This window comes from Clarias gariepinus, chromosome 2, assembly GCF_024256425.1.
Source record: "Clarias gariepinus isolate MV-2021 ecotype Netherlands chromosome 2, CGAR_prim_01v2, whole genome shotgun sequence".
Taxonomy (NCBI): domain Eukaryota; kingdom Metazoa; phylum Chordata; class Actinopteri; order Siluriformes; family Clariidae; genus Clarias; species Clarias gariepinus.
In genome coordinates this window covers 14,442,709-14,468,896 of record NC_071101.1, presented here as the reverse complement: position 1 = coordinate 14,468,896, position 26,188 = coordinate 14,442,709, and the positions used below count along the sequence as shown (strand labels likewise).

Below are 26,188 nucleotides of genomic sequence, written 5' to 3'. Positions count from 1 at the left end.
TAAGTCGAGGTAAACAAGCAAATAAATAAAACAAAGCAAGCAGGTAAATAAGTAAATAAATAAATCTGCAAGTTGGGAATGAGATGTTAGAAAAGGATGTAAGTAAATGCAGAAAGAAATATATATAATCAGATATAAGCAGCTAAATAAGTACATAAGTAAAGAAACAAGCAAAAATATCTATTTCAGGAAAAGAAAAATAGTATGATGGTGTATTATATTACTATAACAATAATAATAACTTATTATTATCATATTATCATCATATAGACAATTAACAGTATATAATATATAGAAATACATTAGGTATTAAAATATTTATACAAGTATTTCCTTTTCTGAAGTGTGTATATATTTTTTTGTCTGACTCAAAAAAAAAAAAAAAAAAAAAAAAAATATATATATATATATATATATATATATATATATATATATATATATATATATATATATAACAAATCTCACTATAAAATGTGCAATGTCCTAAAAAGGTTAATTATTTTATATTTTAATAAGTTCTATGTTGTTATTACAGTTATGTTGTTAACTAATAGTTTGCATCATCAACAAGAAGTGCTGTTGAGCAAACCCCCCTTGTTTATCAGCTCTCAGTTTTACGCATGTTGAATCTCTGATAGATCTTACGCGTTCATCTTCACACAGAAAACATTTTTTTCTACTTTGCTTCGCCTGTGACTGAGAAACCCGTCACCTTTACGACCTGCCAAATCGAGAAGCTGCAAATTAACTCTGACATCTGGACACGCTGGAGTGTCAAATTCTACCCAAAGGTCACATTGAGAGACGAATTGGTGTGTGTGTGTGTGTGTGTGTGTGTGTGAGTGAGTGAGTGTGAGAGAGGTGGCCGCCAGGGGGCGATAATGAGCTGCGGCATGTGAGCTGAGCCCTGCCCTGCAGCCACAGTGGCACAGAACTGACTGCACGAAGCTCTATCAACAAGCAACTACGCCCCCATGCACGCACGCACAGAGAGAGAGAGAGAGAGAGAGAGGAACAGAAACACAGAGGGCACACAGTGTGTGAAACGGCGCCAAATGGACGACCTACATGCAAATCACATGCAGAAAAAAAAAAACTGAAGAAAACTAGTAAAAACGGTACGGCTACGGTTGTTAAAACCCTATGATAAATGTTCTTATGCTCACGTCTCGCTACTAAATAAACATATCGCTCATTCACACCTTCTATAAACGTGTGTTACGGTCCTCCTGGCACGATGTGAAGTCTCACTTCAGAGGCTCTGCCCACAGGCAACAGACTGTCTCATACCAACTCTTTTTTAATGTTGTTCTAGCGGCAAAAGCTTGAGAATCACACAAACACACACTACGGGCAATGTAGAGACACTGATCAACTTAATCTGCATGTTTTTTGTACTGTTGGAGGAAACCGGAGTAAAACGAGGAAACCCACCAAGCAAGAGGAGAACATTCGAACTCTGGCACATCGACCCTGAAGGTGCGAGGTCACAGTGCTAACCTCTACGCCACCGTGCCGCCCTAGCTCTCTACATGGCTTTGCATATGAGGAGATCGGGAGCGGTTTCTGGAATCCTTAAACAAACCCATCTGGCAAACATGTCAAAGTTATTAACGTTACAGAGATCAAACCTTTGCAAAGGAAGGTATTTGCTAAAGTAGATCTTAATACCATTGCTACTGGTTAAAACCACTACTGTGCACACCGCTGGTGAACAGATCAGTGTAACAGCGCGAGTCGCTTCACACCTCTGCGGTTCGAATCTTCCCTCTGGTCTGCGTCTGGTGGGTTTGCTCCAGGTACCCCGGATTCATCCTATAGTTTAAAGAGACTTGCGCTGCTTGTAGTTTATAAATGATTGGGTGTGTGCTTGTACCCGACCAGGGGATCTCGTGCCCTTACTGCCCCTGCGCTACAGATAAAGAATGAGATGGTCAGTCTAGGCTAAGTTTATTTGAGCTGTAACCCTGATATCGTATTTTCATATTGTTTTTTTCATAAAAAACCTTTTACTCTTGAGACGTTTTTTTTTTTTTTTTTGGTTTAAGCCCGTGGGAACCCAGTCTCAGGGCACATTGCTAGTCTAAACCCGATGACCCGAAACACGAAAGGAAAGAAACTGTATGTGTGTGTGTGTATATCTGCGTATGTACAAAATATTATCTGCTCATCCTGCGTGCAGCGTATTCAGTTTCGGTGGTGCATTCCTACTGTGTGTACATACTTTTGACAATGAGGTTTTTTTTTTCCCACAGTGAGGTACGTCACTGGACTGAAAACAGCTCGCAGAATCTCACTATTTAAGTTTAGTTTGAAGCAGCAAAAAGTGAGTCATCTTTAAAAAAAAAAAAAATAAATAATAATAATAATAATAAAAGACAGAAAAAGAAAAGTTTAAGGTACACGTCAAAATCCTATTGAAATCTTATAGATGTTCACCTCCTCGAGTTGTCGGTTGCATAAGCCCAGGTTTTTTTATTTATTTATTTTTTATAGAGCAGCCCGGGGGTGTGAGTCAGTCCTGCAATATATTTGCTCACAAGACGGGAAAGCACTCGGATCCTGGCCCGGGTCAGAGAAATATCATGAAACGTACGCTGAATTAAAAGAAACGAGTTGCTTTTGATGAACCCAACTCAATACATCTGGTGTTACGCGTGTAGTTAGTTGTGTGTAACATCTTAATTCCCCCGGAAACGTCGTAGTTTGATATGAAAACTAAGCAGGATCGAGAAAGAGAGAGAGAGAGAGAGAGAGAGAGAGAAAGCCGTGCATGGCTAATCAATCCCACGCTCTAGTGTCTCACTGGGCTTAAAGGTTTTCACATTCTTTACATTCTTGGTAGATTTTTCTAATCTGAGGAAGCTTTCCAACATGTCAGCCTGACCTCACGTCAGTAACATTATTCTTAAGGTTAAAGTAAAAGCGCTCTAAGGTCTTTAAACACCAGGACGTTAACATAATTAATCATCTCTGTAATCATTAGTGTTGTCTGAGATATGCCACGAGGCGTTTGAGAGCAAACTCTTAACGGTAGATAGAAGTGGATTATGAATCGCGCTGGATGCTCACGGGTGACTCTTTGCTCAGCTGGCAACATAATGCCATTAATTAAACGGTGACATCTTGAAGAAAAAAAAACAAACAACTGCTTAGCAGGGTAAATGTTTAATTTGCAATTAAGTGGACAGCGACGCACGGGTTGTTAAACAGGAAGTTTCGGAAAAGAATAAATGTCAGAGTATTATTATTACTACTAGTATTTTAAATTTTTTTTAATTTTACGTAATTTCTAAATGGAATTAAGGGTATTGTTTTATTAAAATGATAAAAAAAAACTGTGACGCTGGAAAAATTACAAAGAACGGCTGGGGGGAGCTTATTCGATTCGTTCGATTTGATTATGGTAACTTTAAAAACAAAAACAAAGAAAACCCATAAAAAATAAATAAAAAATCTGATGTGTCACCAAACGTCTGTCTATGTGGTCATTCATTGTGAACTTCCCAATACCCCTATCACTCCTATCTGGTTTGACTCACGGTGAGATGCGGAAAGATGGAAACCCAATCAAAGCGCCAAAACTCGCGGTAAAATCAAACTATGATGTCACTGAACGTGATGTCACTGAACGTAATGTCACTGAACGTGATGTCCTTCAATATAATGTCCCACAGAATGTTATTAACCACTTTTCACAAGTTTAAGGTATCGTCACGGCAGACCCATTTACGATATCAAAAATATCTTTGAAATTTTGATAGATCACATAGTAACTGGCTTCCTGTTGGGTTGAGCCCATGACATGCAATGTGAAAGTAGTTTGGCTCGAAGAGCTCTTAATGTGTACCGGGTTTTGCGTGCAAGGTCGTATGAGCAACAGTATGCTTCAAAATCTCACGTGAGCGCGCATAAAAAGGCATACTATGACGACATGGGGCTGATGTCAGAGTGCTTGGGCCCTAACAGGAAATGAAATATTATGTGGGGTATTATCAAATAAACATCACAGTTGCACAGTATTGCACGTACTGCACATAATAATATTGCAAAAAAAAAATTATTGCATAGGGGTCGAGATAAGTTAACTGTTTGTGAGGTAAGTAAGTAGTACGTCATTAAATTACTACAGACTTTCTGCCAGCTCAAACTAGTTTCTTGTCAACTAAAAGGATTTGGGGAAACAAGAGGAGCCCTTCGCACACTATAGGCATTTAGGAGGGAACCCAGCATAATCCGGGAGAACGGGGAAAATAGGTGAGATAGGGGTATAACAGCAGGAACAACAGAGATGGCGGGTTTTCGGGGGCCGGGCTTGTAGGAAGACTTTTACACACACACACACACACACACACACACACACACACACACACTAAGGGATCTGGACTGACTGCTGTCTGCCTCACGGATTACATAAATTGTCTGAATAACAGATTGCATTTTTGAAAATAAAACTAAATAACTATGAGTACTTAAATAACGGACCTAACGTGTTAGATCACTCGTTACATCAAAAAAGTACTTAAAGCACTCTAACGTGTTGCTTTGTAATGCGTTATACCCAACACTGGCCCCAACACCGTTGTATACTGTATCAAAATCCAGGAAGATAATCAGCAGTGGTTTCTGAAGTCCTTAAACCGGCCAAGCTTGGATCAAGAACCACATCATGATTAAAGTTCTGATGTGAGCAGATGTAATGAAATCGATGAGCTCAACAACTGTAACTGTTCCTGTATAGAATTTAAATAAAGCTTGACAAAACAAGCTCGGTTTGCACTTCGACCCCACCGATTCTTTCTATAACCACCGGTGCATGAGAAGAAGACAGAGTCACCGGAGACGCTCTTTAAATAATAAAACAGTGCAGAGGAAATGTTAGCTATACTCTTGTGCGGTGTTATAAACAGCTTTATAGGCAAGAAGACCCGAACGCACAGGACGAGATGAAAGACGAAGCTCAAACCGGACAGCTTTGGTTTTCGGTGACGTGATCGTGATCTTCTCAGTCGCAAAGCGATGCGTCTAAAAACAGACCGCTGAGACCACGTCAGAGCGCTAAAGGCTAAGAGATACAATACTGTTGTACAGAATGCTGCATAATCAATCAATAACATATTAGACGCTAGTTTTGTCCCAGAATGCTCTTTTATTCCAAAAATATTCTCCATTTAGTCCTTCGAAATCTTTTCTAGCTGCCGATAAACAACTAAACTAGAAGGTCACTTTGCATGAACCTGCCTTTAGTGCTCTAAGATTTCCCAGGTAAGTTCTAGGCCCAAGCAATGTCAATATTGATACTGTGGCACATTTCACGTGAGATAATGGAACGCTGATCGTCAGAGAGACTGGTAGCTCATTCTCCACACTTTAAGTGCATCCATATAATGATAAATATGATGAAACTGTTTGAAAGCTTCTGTAAAACATGCAATACTTTCCCACTCCTTGTCCTGGGGATCCCGTGAAACCTTTACTAACCATATGCTTTGGAAACTTTGAAGGCTTTGATCTGATTGGCTCTCCACACTGAAATGCACTTTATTAATCAATTTTCACAAGTAAAAAAAATAAAAACACTCTGAAGAAATATAATGCCACATAAACTTATGTCTGTAAAGTATGATTAAGTATGCAAGTATGATTTAAGCGTTTTATTTTTTTCACATTTACACTAGTCTCCACTACAAATGGAAATCTCCAGGGATCACTGGATACAAAATTATCATGATATCTAGATGTTAAGTCAATCAGTGTCACGATTTTATAATTATCTTGATATATGATTTTTTTGATTTTCAGATTTAGTTAGTAAGTTTAAACGAACTTCACAAAAGATTGTATCCACCACACAGGTCACTGTACGGCCTGCCGTAACTTCTCTAATAATGTGTGAATAGTTTTAAGTGCACCACCTCAAATGCAAACATATATAAATGTAAAATGTATATATAAAAAAATCAGTGTGGCGATACATCGTTTTGAGTAAACTTGCAACCATCCTGCCCAAGACGTGAATCATCTTTTATGCGGAATTTCCAGGTTGTGCTACCTGCCAGTTAGTCAACTGTTAGCCGTCTCGGTCACCAGCCAGACTGCCTCAGTATCAAAGCTCTTGCATTGTATTAATCCCGATGGAGTTGAGTAATGATGTTTGGAAATTATATACACCAAAGAGAAGCTGTAAAGTGCTTTGATTGATTTTTATTCCTAAAAAAGAAAAACATTTCTTATGATATATTGTCGTAATTGTTTTATTATTAGTTGGTAATCTGTTACTGTTAACTGTTAATCTGCCTATTTTAACACATTCATTGTGACATTTTAGCCAGTTCTCCCAACCCAAAAATAAACTCCACACAAAATGTTTAAACGTTCAATAATAATAATTATTATTTTTAACGCAAGACGGCAATTCTCATAAAAATAAATAAAAATAAATCACTGTGCCATTACGGAAAGTGATAAGATCCTGATGAGACACCGCTGAGAAGCCATCGTTTGCTGCTTTATTCTTTTAGAGGCTTGCGCTACTTTCCAATGCAGTCTGGAAATTAGAGAACTGAGACTGGCGCTTATAAATAGAGCTGCAACAATTATCCGTGCTGGCTGTATAATGGTAGTAAACGGTTATAAATAACACTAGCCATGTGGGAGGAGACGTTTATCACACACGAGAAATGAGTTAACAAATATTATTTTAACAGCTAACGATGCTTCACTTTAAATGTGTTTCAAAAGACAGCGGACATCTAAGACGGAATGTGAAAGAACTGGCTCGAAGTAGTCGCCTCTGAAAGTATTGGAACGAAAGGCAGAACTCGCACCAAGAGCAAGCTTGTGGGAGCACGTGGAACTCTGCACAATGTCTCGCTCATGACTGGACATGGTGTCTATATTCCACTTCAATTCTAGTTTATTTTATTATTTGTACATAATGTAATTTTTTTTACAGCTAAAAGTTGTCTACATTTTCTATACTCTTATTTTATACTTTATATTCTTATTTGAAAACCTTGTTTTCTTATTTAAAATTTTTAGGTCATCAGCAGTCGAATAAGCATTTTACTTCATATCCTACTGTGTATGTGAAGAATAAAATTGTGTATGTGAAGAATAAAATTGCGTATGTTCCATTATTTTTAGGTTGAAACAAAAATATTGAATTAAATATTGAATTCTGATCTATTCGTCTTTAAATCTAAAACACAAATGATTTTAATGTATACAGTCGAGTCCCGAAATTTGCGGGGGTTACATTCTGAGAGCATCCACGAACTTTGAGAAAACATGAATTCTGGATGTGGTATCCACAAATATGCTCCCAAAACACGTTAATTTCATTTTAAACTCAGCTTAGTACATTATCCTTAAAAAAAAAGAAAAAAATGTAAAGGTAAACCTGTATAATACTGTACAGTACTGTACTGCTGTGTCTCATGCAGGGCTAGAATGTAAAACTGTAGTTACCTCTATTTTCATGCAAACTGTCATTCATGCGAGCGTGTTTTTTTTTTTTGGTATCAGTACTGTAGAGTAAATACGGTAATAATAATTGACCACCTCAAGTTTTTTCCTCTATGGTTGCTTTGTGCTCTTTCTTAATAATTTATACAGTAATATATTTTATATGGAAATTTGTCTGAACGTATGTTAATATTTCTGTTTTAAAATTAGTTAATTATTTTGTTTGTAATATAAAAGTTATATACTGGCATGAAAAAAAGACAAAAAATTGCAGAGGATATCTCTGGTTTCCTTGAAATTGCGTGGGTTTTCCGTGAACATGAATTATTAGTTAGGTTCTAAGAAAAAATCTGCGAAGATTGAAGGCTCTAAACCATGACTTTGCAGTTTATATGAGAGAGAGAAAGAGAGAGAAATTACATACTGTATATAAATAATACTTTGTCGTTACTTGCTTAAACATTTCTAAAACCTAAAAAAATATTACACACATTTAATTCCCTTGGTCTTGTTAGAAGAAGCCAAAACAGAGCCAGAGCGCTGCTTAGAGCACCATCTGTCTGATCACACGCCCCAGCAGGCCTTAATGCGTCTGTGCACCGGTAGCCGCGTATTACACCCCTGTACATCATGAGATCTGGGTCAATTTACAATCTCACTGCACTGTATTCTGCTGGTGAGACGACGGCCTGACTGACTCGCAGCAATGTTTCTTTGCCTGGTCATGCCTTCGGGTTTTTTTTTCTTTTCTTCTTACTCATAACTAAAACAAACCGCCGCCTTCCATTCGTAAATGAGAGAAAGAGACACGTGTGCAAATGTATGCAGCGACCAACATGCCCTTGCAATCTCCGTTTCTCATAACACCAGCTGCCTTCAGTTCGTAACAACCGTTCGGTGGCTCGGATCACTGCAAGGTGGTGAGAAACAGATTTTTTTTTTTTTTAAATAGCAAACCATTAAATCTAGATCTTGTCGAGACAACAACAGCTGAACCACCGATTCTGGAATCTCCCTAATAAGCTGCGAGCTTCTGTTAAGTTTACAGCTCTGTGACTGTACAACACTATCATTTTAATGATACACCGTACTTCGTATTTATATTTATATAACTTATAAGACGAACACATTGGCGTCCCAACTGCAAGCCTGCGAAAGACCTGGTGCCTCCACGTTTGATCACGTTCACGTTGACATCAGACCATGCTCTTAGTTTCAGAAGCAGGATGATATGAGTCACAGTAACGGATTCTGCTGTGCCCTCGAAAGTGTTCATATTTGCAGCCTGGTTTTTTTTTTCCATTGCAATATCTTTGCAAGGCGCAGTGCACCAGAAAAGAAGGAAATGGTTATTCCCTGAGGTGAAAAACCCTCAAAAACAGAAACTTCATTGTGCTTTTGCATTTAGTTAAAAATTATTATTATTATTATTTCCTTTCTCTTTTCTTTCCTTCATTCTTTTTTTGTTTTATTACCATTCTTCCCTTTCCTAATTTCTTTATTTTTATTTTTTCCCCTCTTTCTCTTAACTTCCCTTTCTGTCTTCACTTATTTCTTTTCTTCCCTCATCCCTCCCTTTCTTTCTCTTTTCTTTCCTTTCCCTGCCATTTTGTATCCGTTTCTTTATTCTACTGTCTACTTTTTCTTTAATTTCTTCTCTTTTCCCAACCCTCCCTCGTTCTTTCCTTCCTTTACTTTTTTGTTTCCTTCCTTAATTTCTCTCTTCTTTTCATCCTTCTCTTTTTTACTCTCTCCCTCTTTCTTGTATTCTTTACTTCACTTCCTTCCTTCCATTATCTTCTTTTCTTTCTTTTCCTCCCTCCTTCTCTATCTTTCATTCTTTCCTTCTATCTTCCAATATGAACTTTTTTCCATCTCAGTCCTCCTGCTTCTTTTTGTCTTTTTTCTTTTCTTCTATTGTTTCTTAGCTACATCCTTTTCTCACTTATATTCCTTCCTCCCTCTCTCTCTCACTAACTGCTTGGTCAGCTGTCACTGGTGACGTCCAGTCCGGCTGTACATCATTTCTCCTGTTTTACATTTATTTTCACCTCATATTCTTTACTTGTCCTCATTGTTTCACTATCTCCATTTTATCTTATCATTTTATCGCTCATGTTCATTGGAGCTTAGTGTTCCTTCAGGAATTGCTCGCTCTTCTTCCCTTATATGACATCATATAGGCGTACTGTAGCTAATGTCTGATAATACACTCCTTATCATCACACAGTGGTAAGTTTCATGATGGAGGAGTGAGTCCCGTCATGGAAATCTCCTCTGCTCCTACATTATTAACGTTGGGTCTCGCGTACGTATCTCCCTGAGTGGCTTGTCGCTCGGATGTGTTGCTCCTCAACAGGATCTAATCCTGTCGTCTGCCTTTTTAAAGACGTGCTTCAGATTCTCCACTTCCTCTCTTTATACAGCTCCGTAGCTCCCTGATGCTGGTATTAAAGCAATGTGAGCTGACTTTGTTTTTTTTTTGACAGTTTGTTTTTGTGGCTGCACAAATTGTACCTGAGGCGATATTTTAAGCAAAGCATCGTCACTTCAGTTATTGACTTTGTTTCATTAATTATTGTTTATTGCTTTCTATAGTTTTTTTTAATTGTACAAACTTTTTAATAATTTTTTTTTAAACTTGTCAACAGTTATTTGACGTTTGCACAGTACTGCAACATGTGATCTCGTTTTTTCATGGCTGTTTTTGGTTGTTTATGTGACTAACAACAACAACAACAACAATAATAATAATAACAATAAGATGTGCTTTAATGATTTTGTAAGTAACATTTTTGCGATGTATTCCTGTAGCGGTACAGGTTTCTGCGTTATAAAAGTAATGATTACTTTCCAGTATGTTCTACGTGACAAATGTCACAGTGTGATGATGTATGCAGCCTCCTCTCGTCAACACACAGAAGCTCATACGCCAGCAAGACTTCTGTATAAGCAGCTGTTTTATTTATTTATTCATTTTTTTAAATGGGTCATTGACTGATGCTGGATCCGTGCAGTTTGAGTTTTAAAGGTTAAAGATTTTTGAACTTGAAACATTTTAGATTCTTTTAAGACATAAATTAAGATGCCGATACCGACACTACCAGTTTATGGGTTTGGTATATGAAATAACAAAGTATTTTTTCAGAAAATGACTTCCTGATATCAGAGGAAAATGTTTCACTGTAATAAGAACGAAGAAAAAAACTCCTTTTTTCTTTACTATTATTATAACGTGAAGGAAATATGCTTGCACAGCTTTTCACATCCTTTCACGGACAATATTTCATCTCTTTAGAGGCTGTCTCTCTTTTTTTTTTATAACTCAGGGCAAGCTGCTTGATAAAGCTTCATCTGCACTTTTTGACCCATATGATAAAAAATGATCCAGAGGTCACTGCCTTCTTCAAATCCGAAAGAGTTACGGCAACGCAGCGATCTCTTCTTGCTTTTGGTTCAACATCTAAAAGTTGGAGTTTTTTTCTCTCCTTTGTTCTGCTTGAGGTTATCATCATCTCATTGCAGATTAGTTTCACACGAGTGTTTGAGTTGCGCTTGACTGTGCACTAGCTTTGAAGTTTTAACCAAACTAGACATCAATTCTTTCGGTGACTAGAAAAGCAGGGATTCTCAAGAAACCAACAAACACATGCTTACAAAACCGCATTTGGATTGCTTTCGCGTAAGACAGTTAAAAAGGTTTGTGAAACACCGGTCATCATTCTTAAAATAGAGAAATCTAGGTCAGGCTTATGCAATAACCGGGTCACTGAAATGCCTCCGCAGCAAACATCCACTGTATTTCCTTCATTTTGTGTACAGTACCGCGGGGCTGGTAGAAATGGCGGTTTTCACCGTCAGCCAGAAACAAACAATGCAAGAACACACATGCATGCACGCACGACACAAAACACACACAGAGTAAAAAAAAAAAAAAAGTCTCTAATGGTCTGACATGTGCTGCCATCCAACTGTGAACAGGAAGGAAAGCAGGTTAGACGAGTGACAGCCGGACTCTGTGGGCGCTCCGCTAACGCTGTGCCAAATAATAAACAACGTTACACACGGCAGGCAATGAAATAACCAGATTAGACACCGAGTCTCATTTCCATTCGGCTCAACTATATTTGTATACTGCTTCTAAAAAGAAACGATGTTGTCACAAAGCAAGCTGTACAGTAATCCTGATGTGGATCCCTCACGGACAGGCACAGAGGAAGGACAGAATTAAAAAGACACACTTCCTCTTTTGGGTGAGACCAGAGTGCTGGAGTTAAGCCACCTCTTTACATACAGCTCAACTGTACTTCACGAGTGCCTGGGAGGTCTTCAAGATTACAGCAGCACTTTTTTTAAGGTATACTTTACTTTACGGTATCACAATATTATGACATCATCACAATACTAAAGCAAAAAAACAAAAACAAACAAAAAAAGCAGGTGAAATTATTTAGATAACTGGGTGAGACTTGGGAAGAACTCAAAATCCTAAAAAGGAATCATGTGTAATCCAAGCAAATCTTTTGTCTAAGATAAAAATCATCTGTATATTTACACACTTTTCCTTTATCCAGCCTTTTTTTTACTCCTCCTCTGAGGAACTTTTTAAACAAGTAAATCCAAATTTTGCTTTAAAGTTCTTAAAACAAAATTCATCTTAAACAGCTTATCTAGTTTTAATATAGTATAATATCGTAGAAGCTGGAATAGCATTAAAAAAAGAAAGAAAGTAATATTGAAGAAAGAAACTTTACCCGTTTTATTTAAGCTGTAGACACCACAGACTGTATGAGAAGCAGAGAAAACGCTCTGTGACATATATTTTAGGAGTGTTGTTTTTTTATTGTGATGATGTCATAATATTGTGATGATGTCACATCTAAACCGGGATCCACTTCTAGTTTTCAGGTACAATTGGCTTTCCTTATCTGGGTGTGGCCAAAGCACTATGACATCAGCACTTTGAAGATGACTGTTGATGCTGTTTTAAATAGTGCAGATGTTATAAACGTCTTAATTTATTATTTTTTTTCAACTATCCGGGCCCATGTCGGGGTGGGGGGTCTTAACATGCTTAAAAACTCATGAAAATCAGCACAGAGTCTGGAATCTGCTGCCATTAGAATGCCTGTGAGCCTGGACCCTGGACCCTGAGTGTGGATCATCCACAGGAGAATTTGATGCAAAACATCCATTTACGCGCATACAAAACACCCCCAAGTTTTCTGAAGAGCAGCTTTAAAGTTTATCTGAGGGAGTTCTGGTCGTCGGACCTGACCCTGCCTAAACCCCAGGTAATCCATAACTGGGCAAATGGGCTTGTTGGGACTGCAAAATGTACTTAATTTCTTTAATTTATACATTTTTAGGCTCATTAAAACTGACTTGAAGAAGCAGTTTGTTTTCGCACCTGGTTCCTGATAGTTACTGTAAAAAGAAAAAAAAAAAACATACATATGCATTTAATTTTATCTTGCATTTTTAAAAATTATTACTATTTATAATCCTGGGAAAATCAAACAAAGAAAAGCTAACATATTGTGCCTAAGATTTTCAGTAGCATCTTTAACAAATACAACTTTCCATGCTGAATCTAAAACCGATTTTTTTTAGGGTAAGGTAGCTGTCAAAAAAGATGTGCGTGTATTAATAAAAATTTGTACTTATTGGCCTAAGGTTGTGTAAAAATGTGGTTTTGTAAACTCTAGTTTTAAATCAAATCATACTACTGAAAAAATAACTACATTTATAACTTAACGAAATTGATAACTGTGACTTTACTGTCAAAAATACGTCACATGCTCATAGGCATTATGTATCGAGCTGAAGATGCATTGATTTCACAAGCTGCGCATGCGTTTGTACTGTGTTTGACTTGAATGCGGCAAGATGGCAGACGAAATCAGAAAATAGCTTATATATCTCGGAAAAAACCCCAAGCGTATAATCACGCTTCATATTATTATTGTAGTTTTTTTTTTTTTTTTTTACATTTTTTGAAATATTCTCACAGGCAATACATATTTTATGTATTTGACTTATATGGGAGTTTACAAAACCACATTTTTGCACAACCTTAATAAGCCAATAAGCACAGCCAATAAGTGTGAATGTTTATTAGTACACCTTACTAAACCAACAGAAATAGGAGCATCTCAATCATACCTAATGGTATAAACAAAAACAAAGAAAGAGTGGTTGGAGCAGCCATGATGGCAGATGACCTCACAAGAGCCACCCTATTCTGTGATAATTCCACGTAAGAGTTCTGTGCGACATAAAACAAAGCTGAATATTATGGCGTTATATTCCTGCCACAATTTGTGTTATCCGCGCACGCTCGACTTATCGATTCTGTGCGTGCTCGACTCTGCCTGCACGCGCGTGCAACATTTATTTTATGTGCGCGCTCACTCAACTTCGTCCAGTGTTACAAAACTGCCACAAAACCTGGGCTGTTCCTTCTTTATCAGCTGGTAATACCAAGCGCATAACGCATACTATAATTTGTATAGTGCGTTTAAAATAGTCATTGTCTCAAAGCAGGTTTACAAAATCAAAAGAAATTAAAATTATATATACATATATATATATAATTATATACAAATGAAAATAAATTATACTGTATAAGGGAAGCAATGTAAATAAAGTTGTATTTATTTATAAATATTCTAAACAAATATTATAGTATTTATTTTTTATTTAATTAAGTATTAGTGTATACCAGTTTCGTTTGTCCATTGTGTGTTTTTATTTACTTATCTAATTATCCATATAGCTCATTGTTAGACTACATCAACTAAAATTCAAATCGGACAACTCAGTTGCTTTATTTACAACGCTTCGGTTAAGCGGTCGATAGTAGTGCCAATTGATTGGAGGAGAAACAGCCAATCAGAAGTAGTGTGTGGAAGTCTGTGATTGGCTGGTTTTGTGACAGTGTTGTAACGCTGGAGAATGTTGAGCGAGCGTACAGGCAAGAGTTTGAGCGCGCACAAAAAAGAAATGTTGCCCAGAATCGAGAAGTCGCGCGTGCGCGGAGAACACGTTGAGCGAGCAGGGGAGAAACTGCACGCGCATAATCGAGCTGTTGAGCGCGCAGTGGAGACATTGCACGCGCATAGAGTGCTTTGTCTGCTTGTCAAACCCTGCGCTCAGAATTGTGGCAGGAATATAACGCCATAGAATGTGTGAAACGTAAGGAAAACTGTGACTAAAGAAGACGAAGAAGAAGCAGCAGCTTAAATGGGCGGGGCTTTCGGGAGTCGTGTTGAAGAATTCAAAACACCTGCACATCTGTCAATCATTTTATAATAATACACCATTTATTTATTATTTTTTTTATCTGCCTTTTTTTTTGTTCCCAGGGGGAGAGTATTATTTTTTTGAGTGATAACCTGCAGTGACATGCAGTGCTGCTACACTGAACCTGTAAAAGGCTGGTAGGTGTTCAGATCTTTCACATCAGCATTTCCATGTGGGGCATATCAGCAGCACATGGCACTAAAGAAAACAAGAAAGCAAAAAAATATGCTTTCTCTTTCCAAATAGAATTTATTCAAAGTAGGATTAAATTTTCTTCAAAGGCTGGAATCTGAGTTCGGCTTTTAGCTTCTTGTTTAAATTGTGCAGATGTGAGACATGTCTGGGCAAAGACTCTTGTTTAAAAAAAAAAATAATAATCTGTACAATGTACTGGCTTTTAAGAGAAGCGAACGCTGCTTCGAGCTGAACAAAAGTAAGCCAGGTACTGAGTTTAGATCAGGAGTGTGAGAGTTGTGACTCTTCTAGCTCATTTACTACTCAAATCCATTATCAGCTCATTAGCCAGGCTTTTACAGACTGGAGGCGAGCTAAAAAAGAGACAACACAATAAATGAATGTTTTTAACTTTTAAAAATGTTGTACAGCCCTTATATAAATTTATATAGTGATGAAAATCATAAAGGACCGGCTGACACAATATTATCAGTGCTGATTTGATTTGTACTGCGATTCTTTTAGGAATATATATAAATATCTTATAATATTTTATAAATATCTTGATCCTATATATATATTTAACATTTTTATTACAATTCTAAACTACAAACACAATACATACTACAAAACAAATAGATATATACTGTATTATTCAGCACAAAGAAAAGCTGGCCAAAAGGACATATATCATGTCGTAAATCAAGATAGTATTTCTACGATTTGTAATATGAACAGTATAGTTTACAAACAGGAAAATTCCATTACGTAAAATACACTGGAAGATTATCCATTCCAAGTATCCATTATACTGTATAATTACTAGTTTTTGTTTTTAGAATCTATAACCTTGGAAGAAAGGAGAAATAAGCCTGTAAAGGTTTTAAATGTGTAAATAATGTAAAAAATGTAGAAAATATACATTTTACACTATTATTTAACAAGATAACATAAGCCCAAGAGCTCCTTCAAAGTGTGCGTATGCGTGTTTGTGCATGTGAATTCTGCAGCTGAAAAAAACCTTTTTTTATTACATAAAAATAAAATGAAATAAAAACAAAGCAAGAAAAAAAAAAAAATTTTGTAGCAGAATATTTTTGTTTGCTACAGACAAACACTGAGTGTCTAAAAATGACTAAAACGTAAATTTTGGAAAATAGCCGCGCTTTAAAATTTTACAAGTACAGTCAGTCATGGACTTACGATGTAGTTACGCAGTTACGTAATAAAAACCTGATAAAACATCAGATGTCTAAAATATCAGAAGCTGAACATTACTTTACAACTCACTCTTAAACATCATAGCTTAGCCTTCTTAGTCTTAAACATGCCCTGAACCCTTATATCGAGCTACAGTTGGGCAAAAACATTTAACACAAATGGTACTATGGTACCCAAACTATAATCTCAAATCAGCTGCTTCTAGTCAATGTATAACTGAAAATTATGTATTTCAAAACACAAGATAACGAACATAATTGAGAAATTTCTTAATCAAATTTTGTGCATGAAAGCAAAACTTTCAAGAATGCAAAACGTAAGAACGAATTTGTAGGTGTCGCTATTGAGCTTCACCAGGACGAACCAACACCCGATCATGTAATGCACACGTGACGTCTGTACTGATCATGCCCCTGTTTGCGTGCGGTGACGTTGACGTTTCCCTCACCTCATGCTGACTGAAGTGGAAAGGAATCTGATGGGACACGACTGGAGGAATATTTAAATGGTTTGGTTTAGTGGCACCGCCTCCTGCGGCTCGACGGCGGTAAAGATATGATGGATGCAATGAATAATATGATTACGTTTAATGATGTGATTACAGGTGATAAGTTGTCAAGATATTTGCATCATAAAGTAATTACGTTTAATATCTAACAACTTATGTGAACTTATTTAGCGATTTGTAATAGCGATCACGGATCTACCAGTATAACTTTATTACAGAGGGGGACATATAAAATAAATAAATGTTTGCCGTTCATTAGCAAAAAAACAGAAGAGAATAGAAAGATTTGACGACTTCGGTACAAACTGTGATTTCGATTTCACATGAAATTTCACTTGCTTCTGTTGAAACCCTGCCAGTGAGACAGACCTTTACTTTTACGTTCCGGTTATCGCATTTCTCCGCCGAGACAGACGAGCTAATCATTCTCTACTAATGTGCACTTAAATAAAGCTTTACATAGCTCTCTCTTTCTCTCTCTCTGTCCAGCATTAACAGGCTTGATGCATCTGTGAATTTGGTTTAATTCCTTTTAACGCCACTTTAATACACATGTATTAACTACAAGCTAACTGCTACGGCTTTAAAGCTGAACACCAGCCACCGATCAAAGCAGCGATTTAAAGTGAGTTTACAAACACCTTAATGAGACGCTGCACAACAGTCAGGCACGGAAAAAATTAAGCACATAAGCATTACCTCATGAATATGAAAATAAATTTGGCTGATGTCTTTTTCCATTTTCTTTCCTGTATTCTCCTAGTAATCAACTCATCGCAAAGTGAAAGGCTTACTTAATTTCAAAACACAAATTCTTTAAAATTTTGCATCGTATTTCAGTGTAGTAACAGACTTGCACAAAAGCGCCATTTACCCACACGGATTGCCCATGATTCCCTGGGGTTACTTTGTTTGACAGAGTCTTGTCCCTCCCATCCAGAGAGCACAGCAAAACTCACTCTTTTGACACAAGGATTCTTGCTAACTAAACAGTATTTAGATGACAGGGTGAACTACTTTTTTTTTTTTTTTTTTTTTTTTTTAAACGTAACCTTAGGCTTGTGCATACTATTGAAACGACCTTACAATTACATACTACTTGGCCAAAAATAAAAAAATAAAAAGCACAATGTGAGAAAATGACTCCTCGTGCTCCCAGGACCACTTTTTCACAATTTAAGTCCTGGAAAATACCCGTGCCATTTGGAAAGAAAAAAAATCTCCACAGATGTGTTGATCTGGTCATTCAGGTCAACATTCTAATTAGTCTCACTAACAATTGTTTTTTACTTATGGACACACAGCTGTTTAGTCCCATGTATAAAATGCTCTGAATTTCACTAATAAATGCAGATATGGATTAAACCAGAGGTGGAAAATTACATTTACTTGCTGAGTATTTTTTTTTGTGTACTTCTACTTTAAAGTAATTTTTTAAAACTGTAATTTTACTTTGACTTAAGTTTGTTTTGTTTGAAGTATTTTTACTTTGCTGCATTTTAAATCATATTCGCTTCCAAGTAAAAAAAAAAAAAAAAAAAAAAAAGAATTGAAAAATTATAAAAATAATGCAATAGGGGGAAAAAAAAGCACCCCGGAAACCACTGCACTAATTGATTAATGGGCGTGGAGAACAAACTTGCTAAACTCACAAGAACGAAATACCATCAATTTCTTGACCCCTGGCTATATTTAAGCAACCACTTTGGTTTTTAAACACAATAAAAGCAACAGCTCTATTATGCAAAGGTGTTCCTTCAATTAAAAACATCTAGTTTGTGATTTATATCCGCTTGTCTTTTTTGATCTAGAATCCCCCATCCCTCCCCTGCTGTTAAAAAAAGTAATTCTGTACCTTTTTTTCTGAGTAAACTTTTAATGAGCTACTTTTTACTTTTACTTGAGTAGATTTTTATAATGGTAACTTGACATTTTGTTTCTTTATCATGCAACTTAACCAAGCATTTTAATGATTTTTATTTATTCTTTTTTTTCCCCCACAGAGTTAAACCAATTACAGTAATTTCCAATCTCCTTAATTTTTTGCTTTGCTTTAACCCTTCTGAAATGTTGTCTATTTATACATTTATTTTGTTTGACCATGCAGTTTATAAGGGAAATTCAGACTCGTGGAAATCTAAATTAAAATGTTGAATATCTTTCAGAATCTGTGTATGACACTTTCATATCTGCCTGTGTGGTGTTAAACCTCCCAAACTGCAACCTAACTTATTTATTTATTTTTTAAAGGACATTTCTGCTGCTCAAGCTAAAAAAAACATGACAATTTAACCACAATTAAATATTTCTATCCTTCTCTATGTTTGCTGACAAATACTATTAAAAAGAAAACATTTCATAACACAGCGTGATTATCTTATATCTTATATAACAAACAGGTTTGAATTAGGGCTGTAGCTATCGAATATTTTAGTTTTCGAGTATTCTACCAAAAATTTTATCGATTAATCGGATAAAATGTACTTTTGTTTAATTTTGTACTTTTAATTAAACAGCAATGTAAAATATATCCGAGAAACAAATATTAATTGGTTTTCTTTTTAGAAAAATCAACTTTTATTTTTAAAATACATTATTCACAATACAAGGAATAGATTATACCCCTATCTCACCTACGTTCTTTCGCACTGTGGCTGAAAGAACGGTTCATTATGATTCACTGCGAGTTTTGGCGCCGTAAGTATGTTTCCATCTTTCCGGGCGAAAAAATAAACATGCTTAATTTTTTTGGCGGTCCTCGCGGAAGCTTGTGGAACTTGCAAAACAGTTGCGGCAGCTCCGGTGCTCAATACTGCATCTCACCGTGAGTCAAACCGCATAGATGAGATAGGGGTATTAGGCAGCGTTAAACTTTGGGGTTTTTTTTCGCGCGGAAAGATGGAAACGTAATCGCAGCGCCGAAACTCGCAGGGAATCATGATGAACCGTACCTCCGCCCATGGCGCGAAACCGCGTAGGTGAGATAGGAGTATTAAAGTTGACTGAGATGAATTGATTAATTGACTAAAAGTTTCAAAATCTACAGCTCAGGCATAACATAAGCCTTTATTGACAATTTTTGTCATTTTCTCTTGCTGGTTTCTTCTTCTCTTGGCTCGCTAAAAATTTTATCGCTTCTTTCTATTTTGCAGCCCGCAACAGAACGCTCCATCAAATCAAAACACAGCTAACTGTTTGCATCTCCTTCCGCTTTGTGGGTGACGTAAGCGCTTCTTCTTGCATCTGGAAGCCCACTTTGTCGAAAGCGCGCCGTCAACAAATAATTGCGCAAAAACATAATGCAAGCTTTAATTTTTTTTGTATTAATTAAAAGAAGCTTCGAGGCAGAAGATTTTGCCTCGATCATTTTTTGTAAACGAATTACTCGAATAATCATTTTAGCCCTAGTTTGAATCATTAACTGCTGTGATGAAATGTATACAAAATTAAAAGGAAGGTGTGCAAGGAATAATCAAGACCTCAACGGTGAGCTACAGAATCATGATGCACACGCAGCTGGAGTTTATCCTATTTATCACGTTCACATGTTACACACAAAAAAAACTTAAGACAGCTTTAGATCCAAAGTTTTTGCTAGTTAGAGAGAGAGTGTTAAAAAAACAACATCTGTGGGTGTGTGATTGGTTGGCGGACGGGAACCAGAGCGGGAAAGAAAAAACTAACAGAATTGGGGGAAACAAAAGAGAAGAGAGAGAGAGAGAGAGAGAGACGGCCCTGGGCATCGCGGTCACGCTGATGAGTCAGGATCAACTTGTAAAAGCGAGGGAGCTCATCTACACCCAAGCACCTGATTCAGACAGAGACACGCTGCCAGCCTGAAGGGAAGATGAAAAGCACAAAAAAAGAAAATAATAATTCACCCAGAGTCCCGAGTTGGCACGCATGTAAAACCAGTCTGGCTGTGCTTTTCGTGAGAACCTGGTGCCATCTTTGACCTGGTGCCAAAGCCATTAATGTAGCCTAGTGTGTGCTGTTAAATGTCACGTGTGTACGCGTTCAGCGTGTGCGGGGGTGGTAAACAAAACAAAACAAAAAAAACCCCACACAGAACCTGACTCCCGCTCGAATCCTGCACACCCGAAAGGCCAGCTAATCAAGCCCACATGAACACTTAAGATGAGTCCACCCTTCTGTTTCACCATCTGTTGCTGCTGGCCGTGAGCCGTCGCACGACTGCTTTCCTTTATACCGCCAGCTTCTCTCGGTTTATGGTGTGCTTACAGGTTGGATTGCTTTTTAAAGAGCTGCCCAACCCTGTCGACGGCTCTTCTGTAGCTTTTTAACAGCGGCCCGGCTAAAATCAGCGCTTCGTTTTTCAGATGTCGATCAAAAACATAGCTCGTTAAAAAGATGTATGAATCGAGTGAGCGCGGGAAAATCGTTCCTTACTCAAAGAACTCTTTCAGGAATGATCTTATCCGAAATAAGGATCGGCTCAGGAGATATTTATTTCGGTAGACATTTCGAAAGGAGAGTGGGGCACACACACACACACACGTCTGCACGGACAGCTTTGTACAGTGTTTGAATATCAGACAAATTAAACCGCATGCTGTTGAAAGACCGAAACTGTGACACAGTTTGCACTCCACATCAGAGACCAAGATAACCTCAAATGTCACAGTAACACAGTTCAACAAAACATTAAGTTTTATTACTGGAGAAAGTTTTTCAAACTTCAGGGTGGGTGATGTGATGATAGGATATTGCTTTTAAAAATAAATGAATAAAATAAATAAATAAACAAAAAAAACAATTAAGTCGCAGTACAGTATATTAATGCTTATGATCTGTATTTTAATAATAATAATAACAAACTTTCTTTTTTTTTAACCTCAGTGCTCAAATCATGTGACTCAATCTGTAAATTCCAACAGCAGTAAACTTTACAGCCTGATCAGCTAGATTTCTTACTAAAAGCCTCTGGAATGCTGTATGATGTTTTTGTCAATTGTGTAGCCCTTCAAGCTTAAAGCATTTTAGCCATTATTTGTTTTTCTTTTTTTTCTTTTTAAATAAACATATGTAAAATCTGCTCAGATTGTGTGCAGTATATAGTGATATATTTTACAGCATAAAATGGGCAATATGATCAACGGAATTTTAATTAATTCTACCCAAACGGGTCACACAGGTGAAGAAATAGCACAGATACACATGATCACGTGTTTTTATTGATGTTTCCGGTTGTTTTAATGACCCCAAAAATAAATAGATAGATAGTTCGAAAAGATTAGATCCGACTGAGTGGTCGTAGTAGCCTTAATGTTGGAGCCCCCAAGTGACGGGGAGGAATTGGACACGACTAAATTAGGGAGAAAATTGGGAGAAAAGTTTTTTTACTTATAAATAAATAAATAATAATATGCTGATTTTGTGAGTTCTACATTTTTTGCGAAGTTATTCCCATATCCCAGTAGTGGTAAAATTTACACTTTATACAAGTAATGATAACTTTTGTTCTAACTGACATATCCAGAAAAAAACACACACAGAGTTATACACAGTTTAAAGTCTGAAGCCGGGACACACCAGTGAGGGTTTCATATTAGTATAACTATCCTTACATATAATTGATTTATTTTAAATCGTCATTGACCTATGCTGTGCCGCACAAGCTTTAAGGGTTTTAACCCAGATGTTGTCTCTCGTACAAAGCGGTAATCATTTCCACCGTGTGGGCTGTGTGGGCTTCACACTCCAGTCTGGCAGCTGGTGAAATTTTTAACCAACTGCCCATAAACTCGACAGAACAATAAGCATTACTCTCACAAAATACCAGCATTTGTATTTTGCACAAATGACGTTTTATACATTAAAGATATTCGTCGAAGTTTACACGTTTAACTTTTAAGTCCAACAAAATAATTAAAATTAAGAATTAAAAAATTAGTCGAAAAACAGCTACAGATTCAGGTAACTGCGTAACTCGATGACATCACACAGCTCTGTTCTCTCCATTCGCGCTCCAAGACTTCACTCGCTGAAGCTGAACAGATTTTAATAAATGTGTAGCTTTATGCGGCGCATTCAAGTCAAACCGGGACTGAATGAAGTTGTAAAACCACAGTATGCTGATGAGACTCCTAGCTGCAGTAAAACATTTAAATGGTGGAAACGTTTTAAATAACGCTGTACGTCCATAAATTAACATTAAGCGAGTGGAACGCCTGGTCCCTGAAAACCGACAGATTGTCACCAACTTGCGGAAAAGACGCATCTGTCCATAGGAACTGAACACACAAATAGCCCTTGCACATTATAGGACCTCAGCTGGGAGTTATTGGTCTTTCGGCTGCTCCCGGCAAGGGGTCGCCACAGCGGAATACCCAGTCTGCACTACAACTTGGCACAGGTTTTACCCGGATGCCCTTTCTGACGCAAACCTCCCATTGTATCCGGGCTTAGGACCGGCACTGCATCCAGTGGCTGGGGTTTGGGCACTGGCTGGGAATTGAACCCGGGCCTTCCGCATGGCAGACGAAACACCTACCATTGAGCCACCGTGCCCAACAAGACATTTTCACAAGTGTGGACCATTAAAGGAGCTCCTGGGAGTTTGGAGTTTTAGACATGAAGAAGGGCTCAGGTGTATAGTGAGAAAACCTTTAACGGTCATTGGATCCTAGAACTAGTGAAGCACTGAGATAAGTGCATTAGTGTGGCAGGAAACACCCATATATACATAGGATACTATCACAATTCTTAGATTTGATTGAAATTGCAATTCTGCATGTATTTTATAAATATTATAATATAAAGATTCAATATTACTTCCTGATGTTGTAATTCATTAGTTTTCTTACAAAAAAAAACCGTAGCATTTAAACTAAATTCTAATACAAGAGTTCTCTGTCACGTATCTCTTTCATCCGCCATCATTTATATTGCTAAACAAACGTAGCAAATAATTATTTCCTACCACACGGGATGAAAATGTGTAATGCGATGCGGGTTGAGTGGCTGCGAGTACACGAGTGCGTGTACATTCTAACGAACGCAAATTAGCACTTTGAGAGTGGTGCAAGCATTTGTAATGTGTAGGTTTGAAAAAGGAAAAGGCCGGATTGCACCACTCAATCATTTATACCAGATCAACAAACACCACCCGGTTAATTGGCCGATTGACTGATTCATCGAAGTTATAAAATATTATATATTTTTTTAATCCTGGTTTGACTTGAACAACCCTTTGTATAATTTCAGTAAATTATCTAATTAAATTAATTGCAGCTAATACTTTATTATTTTTATCTACAGTCCTGACTTCAGTTGTGCAAACATTCATATGTTAATATGTAATTAAACAAAACAAAAAAAAAACCACACAAACCGTAGCGTTAGTGATTGCAGCTACAGCTGTCTGTAGCTTCTGTCCCCACTCCACCCCCCCATTAAAGTGATACTGGCCACGCCCACTTGCCTGGCCACACCAAATCTACTCCCTGCAAGCGAAACTATCGCCAATGACCAATAGTCAGAGCGAAGGATATGCCGTACATAACCAGCGCCTTGTATTTTGATGCAACTTGTACATAACATGCTTTTGATATTTCGAGCCACACCCACATACCATATCCTGCTCTCTCACACACGCACACACACACTGGGCTGAGCCTACCACCTTCCAAATCCTTTATACTACCTTATGACTAAATAAGACGTCAGACATCAGAATCACATGACATCTTTATTTAGTTTTTAATATCTGAAGATTTGTTACCTATGAAACTGATCATAATCAGATATTATTTTTTGTGAAGTATTTTTTCTGGCATTGTATATATGAGAAATGTCTTCACTAATCATTACATGAGATTGGCATAGAATATATCCTGCGTTTACTTGAACCGAAGTTCTGATGAGCTTTTGGAAGACCCTTGAGCTCTGTGATACTTTTAGTGTGTGTTGGAGAAAAGAAGAACAAGATCTCCCATGCTTCTGTGGATGCTCTGCACTTTTGAAGCATTGGCTGCTTCCTGGTGAGAGTTATGACCCGAGCTGATGGAGGTGACGTTTATTGTCGTACTGTGTGCTGCTTTTTCTGCTGAGATGATTATCTAAATCGTCCAGCCTGCTGATTTGATTAGTCTATTTCTGTCTCTATGTCTCTCTCTCTTTCTGTCTGTGAAGCAGCTTTGAAAAAAAACAAACACTTAGCGTGCTATCCCCCTGAATAAATCCTGTGCAGTCATTAGCTGAGCAGTTGGTGTTTTTTCCTCTTTGCTTCCTTGTTGGAATGATGACAAAAATTCCTGGCCTACTACTCCCTGCTCTGGTACGGAGCCTCGCACATGCGCTCGGGCGTTTATTTTCGGCCTGACACGGATTTGTGAGTGTGAGGGTGTGTCTCCTGCTGCCTCGCAGTAACATGTGACTACTATTTCACTAATATACAAAGTAAACAATGAACTCAGACTTAGTAGCTTTGTTCGCAAAAGGTCGGTTTTTAAAAGTCACTTGCACTGCACACTTGGTTTTAGGAGAGAGAGAAAAATAAATAAAATAAATCTACCTCAGCTGTTTTGTTTGGCCTTTTTATTGTCATAACTTTAAAAAGACCATTAGCGCTCATTATTACTGAGATCTGCAGGTAATGGCAGAGCGGCTGACATTTCTAGCAAAGAAAATCGGTGCACGTTGGTGAACAGGTTGGCTTGATGCTAGCAGAATAAAATAACACACCGATATTAAAAGATTTTATTAGCCAAATGTGCAACAAGTGAGTGTAAGAAAACAGTAAGGCGAGACTTTTGACCTCTACTGACGTGAATTACTGATGATTTTTATTTCTCCTCGATCTGAAGTTTTTCAACTTGTATGTCTCATAATTCTTAATCTCATAAATCATAATTTCTTCTTCTTTTTTTTAACAACAAGTTTTTTGGTTTTCCCTAAAAAACAAAACAAAAAAAACAATACTTTCACAATACTTACGATTTGATTTACCTTGCGATTCCGTATCATGATTTTATAAAAATATCAATTCGATATTACATCTATTCCTGATTTTGTTCCAATTTTAAAACATTGAATCCTAACTCAAAGGCATTTGTTCAACAGCTGCACAACTGAATTGAAGATGAGTAATTAAATGTAGCCTGTTCCTTATAGCATTAGTTTTCTCACTTAAAAACCGTGTGCAGCATTTAAACAATACAACTAACTTCAAATACAAGAGTTTAAGACTTAACTTAAACTTAAATTAAACAAAAAGCTAACTTTTAACTTAAAAAAGCTAGAATTAACTGAAAAACTTCGGTTTTGGAGTTTCATTAATGTAAATAATAATAATAATAATAATAGGTACCCTTCAAGAATAAGGAAAAAAAGCTCCTCTTGTCTAGTATCACCTGGTATCACTGTGTGACTGATAACACAGTTTAGAAAGCTAATGACGGTCCTTCTCTGTGCCAGGACGATCATTAGCTTTAATAATAACACAAAGTGACAATAATTAGAACGCACCCTGATTTAGATATCCGCAGTTAA

The 26,188-nt window shown here is 37.1% G+C and overlaps 1 protein-coding gene across 1 annotated transcript in view; it reads right to left on the bottom strand.

The window, feature by feature from the left end:
- Positions 1-26,188, bottom strand: part of nr3c1 (nuclear receptor subfamily 3, group C, member 1 (glucocorticoid receptor)) — a 47,798-nt gene that overhangs the window by 14,815 nt on the left and 6,795 nt on the right. The window lies entirely within an intron of this gene.